General features: G+C 57.1%; 1 protein-coding gene across 1 annotated transcript in view; it reads right to left on the bottom strand.

Moving 5' to 3' along the window:
* KIRREL1 (kirre like nephrin family adhesion molecule 1) overlaps positions 1-14,268 on the bottom strand; it is an 87,264-nt gene extending 72,996 nt beyond the window's left edge. The window contains exon 1 of the mRNA XM_074938651.1: positions 14,209-14,268. The gene's annotated coding sequence lies outside the window, so the exon portion shown is untranslated. The remainder of the gene's footprint in view (positions 1-14,208) is intronic.
* Between the last annotated feature and the right edge of the window lie 1,799 nt (positions 14,269-16,067).

Here is a 16,067-nt window from a genome sequence, read left to right as displayed (position 1 = left end):
ATTTTTCACACCTGCTATCTGGTCATCCTAGGGCTAGGAGAGATCCCAGGGCTGAGGCTGAAAGAACTAGGTTGTATCTGTCTGACCCACACACCCCAGTTCTGCGTTGTTATGGTTGGCTGAGCTGGGGGAGAGGGGGATGGTTTTCCCAACCTGCCAAAAATGGTCCCATCCTGAATTGGGACGAAAAGTCAAAATCGTTAAACTGTTCATGCTCTGAAAAGACATTCAGCTCGGGCTGATCCAAATGTTTTGTTTAGATCATTTTGAAACATTTGTTTCGGGCTTTTCAACCATTTTCAGCTTTGAATTTAAAAAAATCCAAACGGGACGGAGCTGACATTTCAAAATGGACCACCATTTCGAATGGGGAAACCCCGGATTTTCCATGTGGACAGTGTTTCACTAACTTCCAAGCTTTGTGGAGTAAAAAAACTCCCCTTTCCCGTGAAAAGTTTCGGTTTCGACAAATCTGCATTTTCTGGCCAAATCAATCCATCCATCAATCCCAACCAGGTCTGGTGTTTGGGATGCTGCCGCTGACAGAAAATGCAGCTTCGGGAGCAGGTCTTAAACTGCTTTAACTGAATTGTGTTTTTTTCTTTTTAAATCATGCAATTGTGCCAGTCGCCCTACTCACTAGGCCATGCTGCCCTTGCCGAGAACTTGCTTGGGCAGTCGCCTGCTCTTCTCAGGAAGTGGGCAGGACTGGACCCTCGGAACAGTGGCGGGACAAATCTGAGGTGGGGGGCTGCTTTCTCAAGGCTGCCTCTCCCCCCATTTTCCTTTCCCGCTCACCCACGTTTGTCCAGGCAGCTAGGTGACAGGCTCTGCCTGCCCTGCGCTGGCCCAGCAATCGCTCCCCATGTCTTCCTTTGGCTCACATTTCTCTCCCCCCCCACCCCCCCCATCCCAGCCTCCACCCACCCAGGCTGCAACCTGAGGGGCCTCTGGCTGCAGGGCCTGGCCCAGAGCCCCTCAAACTAACAGCAATCTGCTGATTTCAGGGGGGCTTTGGATCAAGTGTGTGGGTGGATCCCTGTTAGCTGCAGCCGCAGTAGTAGATCCCTTATCTTCTGTGAGCTGCAGCCTGTAGAGGGAGACATGACAGCAGAGAAGGCGGATCTATTACACCTCACCTCTTTCCCCCCAGCCACTTTCCTCTCCTCCTTTTCCTCCATCCCTTCTTCTGGCCTTCCCGCTGTTCTCCCGCCCACTCTCCACTCAGAGCAGGAGGTTATGAAAATGAGCCGTGTGCCCAGGAGACTGTAATTATCTGCTAAGTGTGAAAGCCAGAGTGATTAATTAAGAGATAATAAAAAGAAAAGGAGGCTAGAGAGGGAATAACGGATGCTTTGATGATAAAACCTGAGGTAAGGCAAGCAATTAGGGGGATCTTTATGGAGAGTTAGCTATAATCCCTGAGTTACCAGCACCAAACACCAGGCAGTGGGGAGTGGGGGGCCGCATGTCGCCTCCTACGGGGACGCAGCCACGGCTCCGGGCGGTGTGTATCCATGTGCAAGGGGACACAAACAAGTGTGCAAATGGGGATGGCCTGTAGAAGAGTCCCCAGGCATGTCCCTTTATGTTTGTAAAGCCACATGTGTGTCCCTAGGTGGGCATGTCCCATGAGGGCCCCTGTGAGGGCATGTGTGTACCCATGTGGGACACAGGACACCTGGGTTCCAGTCCATCCTCTGAATCAGGAAGAGCAGGACTTGAACCTGGGTCCCACCCATCTCATGTGAGCGTCCAACTGCCAGGCTCTTGGCTGCCTGATGGTGGGTCTTTTTCTTCCTCCGGCTTTTCATGAACGATTCCAAAAGGTCCTGGGAAATTTTTCAAAAACTGCAGCATTTTTATGTGATGGGAAAACCGTTTCTCAGACAGCTCTGCTCCTGGATTTTACTACCAACTCCAGGTGGGAATGTGGGCTAGTGGTTACAGCACGGGGCGCCAGAGGAAGGGTCAAGGTTCCCGGATTCTAGTATTGGCTCTGCCACTGAGTCACTGGGTGACCTTGGGCAAGACACTTCCACCCTCCCTGTGCCTCAGTTTCCCCATCTGTAAATATTTACCCAGCTCCTGGGTAAATTCGCTAATGGTTGCAAAGGGCTTTGATCTCCGTGGCTGGCAGGCGCCAGAGAAGGGCAAAGCATTATTAATATTTAACGGCATCCACCCTGCCGGCTTTCTGTCTGTTCCTGCACTGGGTGGCACAGCTGTATGTGCGGGGGGCAGGAAGGGGGCAGGGGGAGCCTGGGGAATCTCACCGCAAGCTGGGGAAGTGGAGAAGTGGATTGCGAGCTGCTAGCTCCCAGGGCACCTCCTCGCACCCGGCTGATCGGCCACGCCCACGCCGCGTGTTGCTCTCCGCTGGCCTCATCGTTCGCCCGCGCTCCATCCCTTGATGTGCCCGGGGATAACGATATGCGATGCTACATGGATTTCTACTCTGGGAAAGTCACGTTTCCCCAGGCCTTGGCCCGGGGGGAACCTGCTAGCGCCGCTCACAACCTGACAGGGGCCTCTGGGCCCAGCGCTTCTACTCCCCCACCACCGCTTCCCACCGCCCCCGTGCCTTGCACGGCAGGCCTGCTGATGCCCCCGGCTTGCTAGCTGCTTCCCCGCCGGGCTGCACGGTGCATTGAGCCGGCGATGACTTTTTGCTGCACGACAATCTCGATCTCCCTGGGTGCAATCCAGGGAATAAGCTGGGACAACCGGGCAGCAACAGGGGGCTTGATTTGGAGGGAACAGGGAAGGGACCCCAAAGCTGCTAACTCCACTGCTCTCTTTTCGCTGCATCCCCCACCTCTGTGTTGGAATTCAGCCTCCAGAACAAGGGAGATGCGCCAGAACCCAGGAATCCGGGCTCCTCTGCTGACACCCATTATCCAGCTAGGGCAGGATTTAGGTGACAACAGGCACTGCAGGCTGGGAGCTAGAGCCAGACAGGATCACAGGGGCGGTCTGCATGCAGCAGCCTCAGCAAAGCATCACCTTTGTATTCACCATACAGCCCAGCCCTGTCCCCTCCAGGGAGAGACGCTCCACAGGGCCAAGGCCCCTGGAACTCCTAAGGGGCCGGCCTTTGTTCTGAGCTCCTCTCGCAAATGGCTCCAGGGCTCAGGCCTGCTATAATGCCAATCACTCCCTGCGTTCACTGCAGAATCGGGGCAAGGACTCTGGGTCTCTTAGGAGGTTGGAGCTCTTTGCCTGGCAGGCTGTCCTAGCAATTCCCACCTTTGCTTAGCCAGGTCTCCCCCGTAATGCTATCAGCAAGTCTATGCTGATAAGAAGTCTAGCACCGGAGCTAGCAGGGACTCTCCCCTAGCTGGTAGCACTATAGGGCTTATGACACAAAGGGGAACATTTCTGATTCCTTCCCATAGAGGGTGGCGCACGCACAACACACACAAACACACACTTCATCACAATTGGTCCCCTTTCTACTGATGAAACTCAGTCTCCAAGGTGACTTTGTTTCTTTCCCTGCTCTTTCAGCCAAAAGGAATCGTAGGAGGAGACCATAGCCCTGCAGGAGAAGCTGCAAAGCCACCCGCTGGACGCCCCAAGCAAGCCAATGGGCCGGAGCGATAGCCTAGGAGCGCAAGCTAGAGGGCAAGCCCAGGCAAACGCACGCCCCGGCCCAGGGAGGCGAGCGCAAGGGAGGAGGACTGGGGGAACAAGAGGTCGAGTGACAGAATCCTGCCAGGGAAGCGAGCGAGCAAGAGCACTGGGCCAGGGGAGCGAGCGAAGGCTGGAGCCCCCGAGCGCACCCTTGCTGCCAGGAACTACAGTGGCCTCACCCTGGAGAGCTGGCTGGCTCCAACCTCGCACCGCCCCCCCACCCCGGGATTGGAGCCCTTTAATCCCAGTGTGCCCCGTGGGTCTCACTCAGGGTCCCAATTTCCTCAATGGCTTTGAGTGCAGGGGCTGGGGAGGGGCTGAGTGCTGGGGATCTGGGTAGGAAAGGAGGCTCCCTGGGATATTAAAATGGGCAGGAGAGCAAGAAATCTCTGACTCAAGGCAGGGGACGGAATTTGCTGGGTCAGCCCCCACACAGCCACGGTGACACGCTGTCCATTAGCTCTAATCCTCCCTTCCAGAACAGGGTCAGCAAGGAGCCATCCTTGTTGCTCCGAGTCCCCCCGTTCCCGCCTGCCACTTCCGAGCCACCAGTCCGTTCCCCAGCGAAAGGCTCGCTGCAGCAGAAGGGGGCCATTGTACCTGGTGTCCGGCCTCCTGTGCCCTATGGCAGCAGAAGCCCTGGAGTGAGGGCAATCTCATGACCCCAGTGTGCTTTGCAAAGTATGCACTGCATGCTGGGATCGCTTCCCCCACCACTGAAAGGCAGCCACCTCTCTGGTAAGATGCATCAGCTGTTTAACAGCACAAGGGATCAATCACCCAGCCCTGAAAGACAGCCACCTCTGGGGTGGAGCACAACTGCTATTTAAAAGCACGAAGCAATGCTGCTTGGGGATCGCTCTCCCACCATTGAAATGCAGCCACCTCTGGTGTGGAGCGCAGCAGCGATTTCACAGCCATGCAAGAATGGTGGAGGGTGAACAATCAACTTGTGCCTTGACACATGAGGGTGGAGGACCCTTTTAATTGCCTCCTTGCTATTGGAACTGCCTGAGGGCCTGATTCTCAGTCACACTAAGGCCCCTTCATGCAGCTCTGGCAGGCTAAAATATATTAGTTCCTCCCACTTTAATGGCCCTTTCCTGCCATACTGGTGTAAGGGAGCATGGGAACCAGTGTGTCCAATCAGAGAAGAAAAGGCCCTGATGGGTCCAGTCTCCCCTAGCTGAAGAAGGATCCTTCCGTATGCTATAACCTCCAGCTACGTGTTCGAAGTGCCCTGAACGACAGGGATCCCACCGCTTCCCTGGCAGAGACGATTCCCAAGAGTCTCTCACTGCCAGGAACCTTTTCTGGGTCATCAGCACTCCTGTCCCATACTTGGCAACATCTGGGCTGTTGCCTGTCTCTAAGCTTGGTTGCCGCTTTTCCTACTGCAGGGAGTTCCACAAGTTCACTGCACTTTGCGCATGCACATGCCCTGACAGAAAAGGGTTTCCTTTCATCCCTGAGTTGCTCTGCAGAGTGAGCAGCAGTGGACTGTAGATGGATCAAACAGGTAGAGTTGCAAGATACTGTCTGGAGCAGGGGTTACAGCACTCCGAACATTAGATAGATTCATCTCTAGATCAATAACACAACGTGTGCTTAACGTCTGTGGAGGAGCAAGCACTCACCAGCTTCACAGCATTTCACACAGTAAGGCATGCATTAGTATCCCAGGTTATAGATGGGGAAACTGGGCACGGGGAGGGGGGAAGTGACTTGCCCAAGGTCACCCAGCAAGTCAGTGGCAGAGCTGCAAACAGGTCTCCAGACTCCCAATTTAGGGGCCCTATCCACTAAATCACACTGTCTCCTACCTAGACTAACCTGTTTTAGGGTTCAACCCTGTTCCCATTGAAACCAATGGCATAATCTGCATTGGCTGGAATGGTGCAACATTGCTCATTTGCACCAGTGCAAAGATGGTGCAAAACCCTAGTGTGCTGGGGGGGGGGCAGCGTTTCCCTGCTGCATACGATTGTGCAAGAGGATCAGGCTAGGCTGTGTTTGCTGGAATCCAAAGAGCTCATTAACTGGACTTGGCTTGTTCAGAGGGCCAGTGCGGTAGCCCAAGGTTTGGGGCTGGCCGAGAGCTGTCGGGCTGAAGGCCCCAGTGTCCTGAGGAACTGAGCAGGGAGCTAACACCATGCACTTGCTCTGCTCTGCAGCAGGAGCAGGGCTGACCCCAGGGAGTCCTGACCAAAGATCTGCAGCAGGATCTGCAAACCCTATAGAAGCCCCGGAGCTTGGGGTGGCGGGGGAGGAAAGCAGCCCATAGGGAGAGAGCTGGGGACGGGGGTGTTCCCGGCAGGGGGGCAGGCAACAGCTTCAGGGTGGAAACCCTGTGGACCTCGGAGGTTCCATGGTCGGGTGTCTTCAGTCCCAGAGCAGGGGGAATCTTGCCCCTTTCAGCCCGGTTTTGCTTGGGGGAGGTTGGGATTTTTCACTCGGCTTGTTGGAACGCAAAGGGAGCCGAACGGAGCACAGCTCTAGGGAGTGTGGGGAGAGGGTGGCAGCAGGCAGTGGGGGCTGCTTGGAGGTGGCCCTCTAGTGGCTACCCACAGAGAGGATAAGAGGCCTGCTACCACCGCTAGCTGAGGGAGCGCACCCTTACCTCAAATGGGCAAGCCCTGTGTTTTTGGAGTCTGAGGCTGAGGGCTCTAAGCCTGCCCTCCCGGGAGTGGGGGAGAATTGTCTCTGCTGCAAGTGGATTTTGTTACCATCGACTGCTGGCTTTCCTACCCGAGAGTCACTTGCAACCAGGGTGCTGGGCCCAGCTGGATTGCAGCAGCCCGGTGGAGTGTACGACAGGCAGCGCCCAGCGTGATGGGTCGCCGGAGTTGTGCGTGGTTCTCCCTGCACCCAGCCGCAGATGATGAGGTTACGGCAGGAAAAGCCCCTCAAGGTGGGGGTGGGGGGAGCCGTGGAGCCAGCCCCACCGGGCTGTTTGTGCTGAGCTGTGTGCTGACAGGTGTCAGGTGCAATCAAAATAAATAACCCTCTCACCAGGCGGCGGAATGAAAGGGGCGGCGTGGATCCCTGGGGGGCAGTGAGTGGGTGGCTGGTTCAAAGGCGCATTAGTGATAGGGAAACGCAGCTGAGCTCCCTCGTTGTCCCCCCCCACACACACACACAATGCATCAGCACATCTTGCTGGCTCCACCTTGCACCCCAGCCCTTAAACCTCTGAGCACAGCCGGTCCCGGACGGCGGGGGCTGCTCTCCTGGGAGGAGGGCTGTCCCAGAGCTGAGATCAGGAGGCCCTCCAGCTCTGGGGAGGTTTGGAGCTGAATCCAAGAAGGGGGGACCCCGTTAAGACTTGCCTAGAGAGCTCTAGGGTTTGGATCCGGATTGCAGGGTCTTGCTTTTCCTACTGCCCTTTTGGTGGGCGCTAGCAATTGGTTCTCAGGGACCAGCCACTCCGCTGAGCTCTCTCTGTGGGGAAGGCAGTGTTGTCTAGAGGTTTAAGAATGAGCCTGAGTGGCCAGGATGCCTGAGTTCCATCCCCAGCTCTGGAAGTAGCCTGGGGTTTAGTAATTGGAGCAAGGGCCTGGGAGCCAGGACTCCTGGGTTCCATTTCTAGCTCTGCCACTGGCCTGCCGTGTGACCTGGAGCAAATCACTCCCCGACTGCATGCCTCACTTTCCCCACCTGGAAAATGCAGCTGATTGTACCAACCCCTGCCCTACGTGGCTGGAGGTGAGGATTGATCAGCTGTGGTGTGCTGGGAGATCCCCCGGTCCAAGGCACTGATATTATCATGGATGGGCCCAATGCCCATTGAACCCAGGGACAGTTTGTATTTGCAGTGAGACACGGGCCTGAGCTGCTGAAATGGAGCAGGGCGGATGAAGCTAGGCCCCATCGCTCACTTCCCCAAGCAGAGGGATCCTCACAGAAGTGCTTGTCTGGCCAGCCCTGTCTTTCATCTCCCCCAGGCTCCACTAACCCGGCTTTGCTCTGCCAGTGCCCGGCCTGTCTGGGGCCTGCCTGGAATCCGGCTTGCGCCTGGTTTCTGGAGGGACTTCCCCTTTCACAGCCACTTCCATGTGACCCCCAATGCACACGCCCCGCCTGCCCCTACCGTCCCCCTCACAAGGGTCTGGGGATCTGGGCTTTGCCACCTCTGCACAAGGCAGCATAGCCTAGTGGACAGGTGCTCATCTGGGTCCCAGAAAACCTGGGTCTATTCCCAGCTATGCCACTGATCTGCTGGGTGACCCGGGGCAAGTCACCTCCCCTCCCTGGGCTGTAAGTGCTTCAAGGCAGGCAGGGGCTGGTAACACAGCCCTCCCTCCCCCCCCCGACCCCGGTTTCACTTGTGGGGGTGCTGCAGCTGTATAAATCGGACCAGCGTGCCCGCGCTGCATGGGAATAGCCGCAGTAAATACAGGGCTCTCGTCTTGTGGAGACAGACCCTGGTGAATCGGGGTCGGCAGATCCTCCCCAGGGAACCCAGCCCTCCTGCAGTCCCCCCGTTTCCCTCCTGCTGCTCTCAGAGGCTAGGAGTGCCTAGCCGCGTGCCTGCAGCTGATGGAATTGATCTGGAAAGGCAGACGGGCCCGTGGTTCCAGCAGGGTGGCATGTCACATTTGCGCCGGGGCGGGGGGAGACAGGGTCAGCCGCAGAGGGGGAGGAGAAGAGGCTGCTGGGGGGTGGAAATCAGAGACACGGGGGTTAAATTCCAGACCAGCCAGCAGAACAGAGCTGGAGTCCCCTGCCGTGGATCAGTTCAGGTTATTGGGGCTGGACAGGACAGCAGGAAGCTATAAACCAGCCCTGTTGCCGCTCGCACAGAGGACAAGACAAGGGGATCAAACCCTTCACCCTCTTCCTCTGCTGTGTTGGGCAGAGGGATGCGGGGTTGTGGAGCTGAACAGTGATGTCCTGGTGGCAGGGGGGCCGGGGAGCAGCCCAGCCAGCCGCTGCCACCATGGGAACGTTTGCAGCCCTTGTGCCCCATAAGTGGGCCACCCCAGGGAGAGGGGCTGGGCTGTGGGGCATCGCTTTCCCCGCAGCACCAGGAAATCGACATTGAGCATGACACGATGCCCCTTTAACCCTCACACGGCCAGCAGGCTGAGAGCAGGCTGGGACGACGGGACTATGGAGAGAGAGAGCAGACAGACAGACACGCACGGGGCCGGCGACCTAGTGGGGTGACAGCAATGGTTAGCCACCTGTTCCCCCCACACCCCGCCGCCGCATTGTATTCCTCCAGTTCCTAAAGACTTCAACCCTCGGGGTGGGGTGGAGCTCTCCCCCCTCAACCCTGTGCTGGCTCCCACCCTGGGTAAGGGAAGCCACTTGCCCCAGCACAGAGTTTGCCCTATACACCCCCCTGACCCCCCGATGCCTTGGCCGAGCTGCGATGCTGGCTGCTCCCCCCAGCTGCCCCGTCGGGCCGGCAGGCCGGGCTTTGTGAGGCCCCTGGGGGCCAGGGCAGCTGGCAGAGAAGTGGCACAGAGCAGGCAGCAGCCGGCATGCGTGGGTGAGGGGGGCCGCTGGGTGCCGAGTTTTTACACAGCATTCATCAATCTGCAGTCAAACCACTATTACTGCCCGCACGTCGCTCACAATATTTACCTGCCGCTCGCCAGGGGCGTCCGGCACGGGGGGAAGGGAGCCGGCAATGCAGCAGCCACGCACACGGGGGGCTGAGACCGAGACCTGCCCGAGCTCTCTGCAGGCATGGACTCTGCACAGGTCTGGAAACCACGTCCTGCCAGCTCCTTGGCTGCTTCTCCGGGGGGAGTGATCTATCTGCACGTCTGCCCCACTGTCTGTCCGTCCAGCCTCACCCCCACCCCTATGTCCATCCATCCTCCATACGCACCCACACCCCTCTGTCCATCCATCCATCCATCCATCTGCACCCCCACCCCTCTGACCGTCCCTCCCTCCCTCCATCCATCCATCCATCTGCACCCCCACCCCCATGTCCATCCATCCTCCATACGCACCCACACCCCTCCATCCATCCATCCATCCATCAGTCCATCCTCACCCCCACCCCTCTGTCCATCCATCCCCATAAATGCCCCTCTATCTACCAACATGTATAGATTCTTACATTGCCCTCAGCACTGTAATATCTGATCCATCCCCATATATACCCCTTTAACTATCCATTCCTAGGAACACCCCTCCATTTAGCCAGCCAGCCAACCATCCCCCTCCATCCAATGCAATACACACTACCCCATAGATACGCCACTTCTAACCATCCAGCCATCCACCCCCACACATGTGTATCTAATCTATCTATCTATCTACCTATCTATCCCTCTACACACCCCTCTATCTATCTATCTCCATACACCCCGTCTGTCTATCTAATCTATCTATCTATCTATACGGACTGAATATTGAAAATATTATTCACCAGTAATGTACTCACTAGCTGATTAAAAGAGTTAGCTGAATAAACAACGAGATAAATAGAATTTATTCGTCTTTCTTTCTTTCTTTCTTTCTTTCTTTCTTTCTCTCTCTCTCTCTCTCTCTCTCTCTCTCTCTCTCTCTCTCTCTCTCTCTCTCTCTCTCTCTCTCTCACTCAACTCACTCACTATCGGTGGCCAAGGATCTATCCTGGTATGTTCCAGTCCTAGCAATTCTGTCCTAATTGAGGCCAGTGATGGCTCCCTGGTCCTCGCTATGGGAAGCCAGGTCTGGGGTCATGAAGGATGGGATGGGGATTAAAGGCACAGGAACACATCTGTTCATTGGGGCTAGAGGAGAAGGCAAACCCTACCCTGAATGGGAGTGTGACCTCTTTGTAACCTTTCCCTTCTCAGGTGTCTCTGGCAGGGGATCACAAACCTTGGCTAAGACCTCACAGCCGCTCTGAGGTGGGTTTATCACCGTTTCACAGATGGCCCAGAAACAGGGGGAGGCCGCCCGACAAATGCAAGGAAAGCAGGCCAGACAGACACGTAGCAAAGCAGAAAAGGGACCCAGGAGTCCTGACACCTAGACCACCCTGCACTACCCACTAGACACCACTCCCTTCCCAGAGCTGGGGATAGAACCCAGGAGTCCTGACTCCCAATTCCTCACCCCCCCCCCCCTTTGCAAGATGTGAAGTGCCTGAGTGGCGACACATGACAAGGGATCTGTGACCAGTTTACTATAGCTCGCCTTGTTGCATGGAGCGAGCCATCCGGTGTCAGGACTCCCTCTTCCTTCTGTCTAGCTGCCTTCTGAGGTGCAGAATCAAAGCATTTTATGTGTGTGTTTCTGTTAGGGGGAGGGATTTGGGAAGCACATTCCCCCCCCCCCCCCGATATTTCCAGGCAGTATGAAGAACACTCCCACCCTCTACCTCCCCATAAATCCCCTCCTTACAAAACAGTACCCTAGCCACTTCCCACCCCCACGGGTTGACACCCCCCACCTCCCGAAGCACACACTTCTCCTGATTAGCTGTAGTCTTTGCTGTTGCAATTTTGCTGCTCTTCCCTAAAAGGAAGGGAAAGGGGGGGGGGGAGAAAAAACCCACACAGAGAGAAAGGGATAAAGAATCACCCGGAAAATGAATAAATATTTCAATTTGAGGCACAATCACAGCGAGTGATTGAAATGGGGGGAAGAATAATGGGTTTCATTTAGATAAGATACAGAAAATTATTTAGTGAGAAATGAAGAATGATGAAACCCATTCAACATCTTTGTGTGTGTGTGTGTGAGCTCAAACTACATGAATGGCACAGAACCCCCCTTCTTCCTCCCCCCAATACTCCAGCATGTTTCCCCCCACCCCCTTTCTCCATCTATCAAGCTCATTTATATATATCTCCTTCGGGGAGGGGGATCACAGTTTTCCCAACCACTCTTCAACCCCCAATCCCTGCTCCGTTTCTCCCTGATAACAACCCTGAAGGAAAACCCCTCCTGCCCCAGACCAACCCATCCAAACAGCTTCCGAAGGAGGAGGGAGTGGGCAAGAGAAAGAAACTTACAAGAATCCCCATGCACACCCCACAAACCCTGGAAAAATAACACAGGTGGCTCCCCTGGTGTCATGCAGAGCAGTGGGGAACAAAGGGAAAAATTGGAATGGAGGGGGGCAGAGGGGTGTTTATTCAAAAGGGAATCAAAACAGATCCCCAAGCCTCCTCTTTCCCAGAATCCTGCTTCCTAAATCACCAGCCCTGCTTAGCTGTTCACCTCCCGGAGGGGGATTCTTCCCCAAGGCAGGGATTTAAGCCACCCTCTGGATCAAATCCTCTGCAGGAGTAAATCAGATTCAGCCCATTTGCCCCCCTCACGCTGGTTTCCAAGAGTTAGATTTATAGAAAGGGAAATATTTCTGCTCACTCTCTCTCTCTCCTGCAAACACCTGCCCCCACCCCAACACCACCTTCCCTCCAATTAAATCCACATGTCACAGTTTGGGGGGCGGGGGGACTGTAGCTTTTGTTCCTTCGATTTAAGTAAAGAGCCATGGTGGTTCTCGGAGTCTTGCAAGGAGGGGTGGAGGATGAGATGTATTTATCCTGTCCTGCCCTCCCCCCCCCTCGATCTTTCAGTGTAAGAGGCTTTTTTCCCCCTTTAAACCCCTGTTTGTCTCATTTTCTTCCCAGCGTCTTAGCAACGCTCCCCCACAACCCCCCCCCCTTTAAATGAAAGCTGTAGCAGGAGGGACCGGCAAGCATTGGAGGCCTCAGTATCCAGAGCACAGGGATGCTGGCAGGTCAAGGGCCCTTTGCAAACTGGCCCCTCCAGGCGCTCTGTCCCCTGGTGGGGGGAACCCCTCCAGCCCCGCACTGGAGTTCAGGCTCCCATGCCCCCTTCGGTGAAGGCTATTTCACCCCAAGAAGAGGTGGTGTTCCCGCAACACAGACCCCCAGAACCAGCCAACTCATTTGCCCCATGGGCCCGCCAAGCAGCCAGCAGCTGGGAAGGAGGCAGCCTGGCCAGCTTTGCCTTTAAGCGACTAGCCTGGAACTTGGGGAAAGCAGACCTCAGTCACTGCCTGCCTGCTGGCCCTTGGGCAAATCTCTCTAGGCCTCAGTTTGCCGTGCCGCCTCTGTAAATGGGCCTAAGGGTCTTGCTCTATTTGGACTGTGAGCGCTTCGGGCAGGGACCGTCTCTCCTGCCTCTGCGCAGCGCCTGGCACAACCGGCCCGCTGGGTGGGACCACTCGACAAACAGCAATAATGCCTTCTGGGCAAGATCAGAACAGGGGACATGGTCCAGGGCCCGCCGCCCCCCACCCACCCTGGCAGGGCTCGGATTTCTTACTTTCCAGTGGGAGCCCAGGGCCCCGCCACTGTCTGCAAGGAAGGACCAGGCCTGAATCTTCTAGCTCTACAGGTCCCTGCGACCAGCCAGATAAACAACCCCCAGCAGCCTTATCAGCCAGAAATCTCCCGGCTCAGGCATTCCTGGGGGAGCTGAGACATCTGCAGAAGGAGGAATATTTCCCTTTCCGCCACTACCTCACCCCCCCCCCCCCAGCTCCTCTGCCCCACACACAACCCTGCTCCTGGGGGGAGATCCCGCTGGCATCTCGCTTGGAGTCACAGACAAGACACCAACTCCCCCTTTTCCCCTTTGCTGCGACATCAGCACAAGGCAGCCCAGGAAGGCTCCCCATCCAGATCGGGGAGGGGGCCCGCGGGACTCCAATCCAGCTAGTCCCCCCCCCGCCCCCCGCAAACCACCGCTGGCTCCCCCCAAGTGGGCAAAGAGCAGGATTTAACGCCAACTCCCCAGACACGAGCTCTCCCTTCCCTGGAATGCTCCTTCCAGCCGGGGAGCCCCAGCTGTTCTCCAGCCAGCGGTTCGGCCTGGTCGCCGCTCCCCAGCGTGTGCGGGGGGGATTCCCGGGGAAGCAGCGCCCTCCATGCACCCCGCAGAACTTGCACAAACAGGGTTCGGACCCCCCCCCGCGCCACCCCCTTTATAACTTGAAATCGCAGCCTCTTCCCTGCCCTTCCCCCCACATTCCCCTGTCCCGCTCTCTCCTCCCCCTTCCTTGGCATCCGCGCGACTTCTCCTTTCTGCCATTCCTCCCTTTCTTCCTTCACTTTCCCCCCTTCAGCCTTCCGGGCGCCCCCCCCCCCCAGTTCTTTTTGCCACAAAACTTTTCTCTGGGCAACACAAATACATAAATATAGGGCAGCAGCCAAGGCTACCCACCAGGGTTATACTGGGGGGGGGGGTGAAGCAGGACTGGAAGCGGCTCCCCCTTCCCCCCAGCTTTAGATCCAAGATGCAATTCCCCTTCGATTTCCCATGAAAGAAGCGGGGTGTGGGGGGGAGCTACCGACCTCCCCCCCCCGGGAGCTTGGGGGGGAAACAATCAGGAGCCATTCCAGCGAAGCCACTCAAGTTACACCAGGATCAGGCCCCGCTAGCTGCGTTTGCAGAAGGAATTGGGGGGGGGGTTAAGTGGGGTGTGGGGGGGTTAGTGGGGTTGGGGGGGAATCTTTCCCTATCGCCCCCTCCCCCCGCTCCTTCTGCCCTCGCCCATCCTCCCACGAACAACTTGCAAACTCGCCCCCCCCCCCCGGCGCGGACACAAAAGAGGTGGGGGGCGCGGACCCCCGCCCCCCTTACCTTGGCACTGAGTGTCAGCCAGAGTCACAACCCAGAGCAGAAAGAGCCGCAGATTCCGCATGCTCCTGCCTTTGGCCCGGGCGCTGGGGGGCAGGGGGGGAATCGGGGGGTCCGGCGGGCGGGGTGGGGGGTCTCTCGCCTTCTCCGCGCCCTGCCCGGCTTCAGCGCCGCCGCCAAACCATTTCCACGGCTCCGGCGCAAGGGGCCCCTCCGGCTGGCTCGCTCCGGGCTCGCTCGCACCCGCGCTGGCTGGCGCTCCGGAGCGGCGGGGCTGGCTGCAGCGAGGGGATGGAGCGAGACGGGGAAGGAGCCACTGGGAGCGAGCGGGGGAGGGGGCCGAGGAGCTGGCCGGGCCTGGGGGGCGGGGGGTGGGGGGGCTCTCAGAACAACCCACCCAGCAACTTGGGCCAAGTTGGGGGTGGGATTGTGGATGGAGGCAGAGGGTGATGGACTGGGGTGGGGGGGTCCTGGACATGGGGGAGGGGATCATAGAAGTGTGGGGGTATTTTTTGACATGGGGGGCAGAGGCAGAGGGTGATTGACTTGGGGGGGGTCCTGGATATGGGGAGGGAGTTTTTGACATGGGGAGGGGATCATAGGTGTGGGGGTATTTTTTACATGGGGGCAGATTCTGGGCAGAGGCACAGAGGGTAATGGACTGGGGTGGGGGGATCCTGGACATGGGGGAGGGGATCATAGGTGTGGGGGTATTTTTTCCATGGGGGGCAGATTCTGGGCAGAGGCAGAGGGTGATTGACTTGAGGGGGTCCTGGACATGGGGAGGGAGTTTTTGACATGGGGGAGGAGATCATAGAGGTGGGGGTTATTTTTGACATGGGGGGGAGATTCTGGGCAGAGTTTGAGGGTGATTGACTTGGGGGGGAATCCAGGGTATGGGCAGGAAATTCCTGACATGGGGCAGGGGATCATAGAAGTGTGTGTATGTGGGGGGGTATTTTTTGACATGGGGGGCAGATTCTGGACAGGGACAGAGGATAACTGACTTTTTTGGGGGGGGAATCCTGGTCGGGGGAGGGAATTCTTGACATGGGGGGGAGTTGTTTGAACAAGGGGCAGAGTCTGGACAGAGACAGAAGATGTTGCAGGGGGAGGGAAGATCCTGGATTGGGGGGGATCCTAGAGGGAGGGGGAATCCTGCAAATGGGATGGGGTGGGCAGAACTTGGGCAGGGAGTGGGATCCCTGATGCAGAGACGGGATCTTTGAGAGGAGGGGTGAATCCTGGAGGTGGAGGATCCTGGACGGATGTGGGGAATCTTTGAATCAGCAAGGGGGATCCTTGATGGGGGGGGGAGTCTTTGACGGGGTGGGGGAGGGGATCCTGGATGTGTGTTGGGGGGATTCTTAACAGAGGGGAAGTGTGTGTGTGTGGGGAGGGGAATCCTGGACATGGGGGTTAGGGAATTCTGCACTGAGGGGTGGGAAGAAGAGGAGATGGGGGGGGGGGCGATGTCAGACTTTCATCTTAGCTCAGCCAGCCCCTCCCCTGCTCTGTGTTTTTAAAGGGACAGGATGCCCCTTTGCCCTCATTTCATTTTGGCTGTGAGTGCCCAGGACACACACAGACAAGGAGAGCGGGGAGCTACTGTCTTTTATTGGACCAACTTCTGGTGGGGGGAGAGAGAAGCTTTCCAGCCACACAGAGCTCTTCTTCGGGGCTGGGAAAGGTGCCCTCCCCCAGCAAGGTGTTTAGCATAAGGGTAGAGTGGCCCATTAACACCTCTGCAGAGACACATGGAGACAGGAGTAAAGTATGTGTCTGTCCTTGGGTATTTCCGCATAAGCCCCCCACAGCTGGGGGGTATATCATTAATGGGACCCACCATTCCCATCCAGCCT

Source organism: Natator depressus, chromosome 24 (assembly GCF_965152275.1).
Source record: "Natator depressus isolate rNatDep1 chromosome 24, rNatDep2.hap1, whole genome shotgun sequence".
In the NCBI taxonomy this organism is placed as follows: domain Eukaryota; kingdom Metazoa; phylum Chordata; order Testudines; family Cheloniidae; genus Natator; species Natator depressus.
This window is presented reverse-complemented; position numbering and strand designations above follow the sequence as displayed.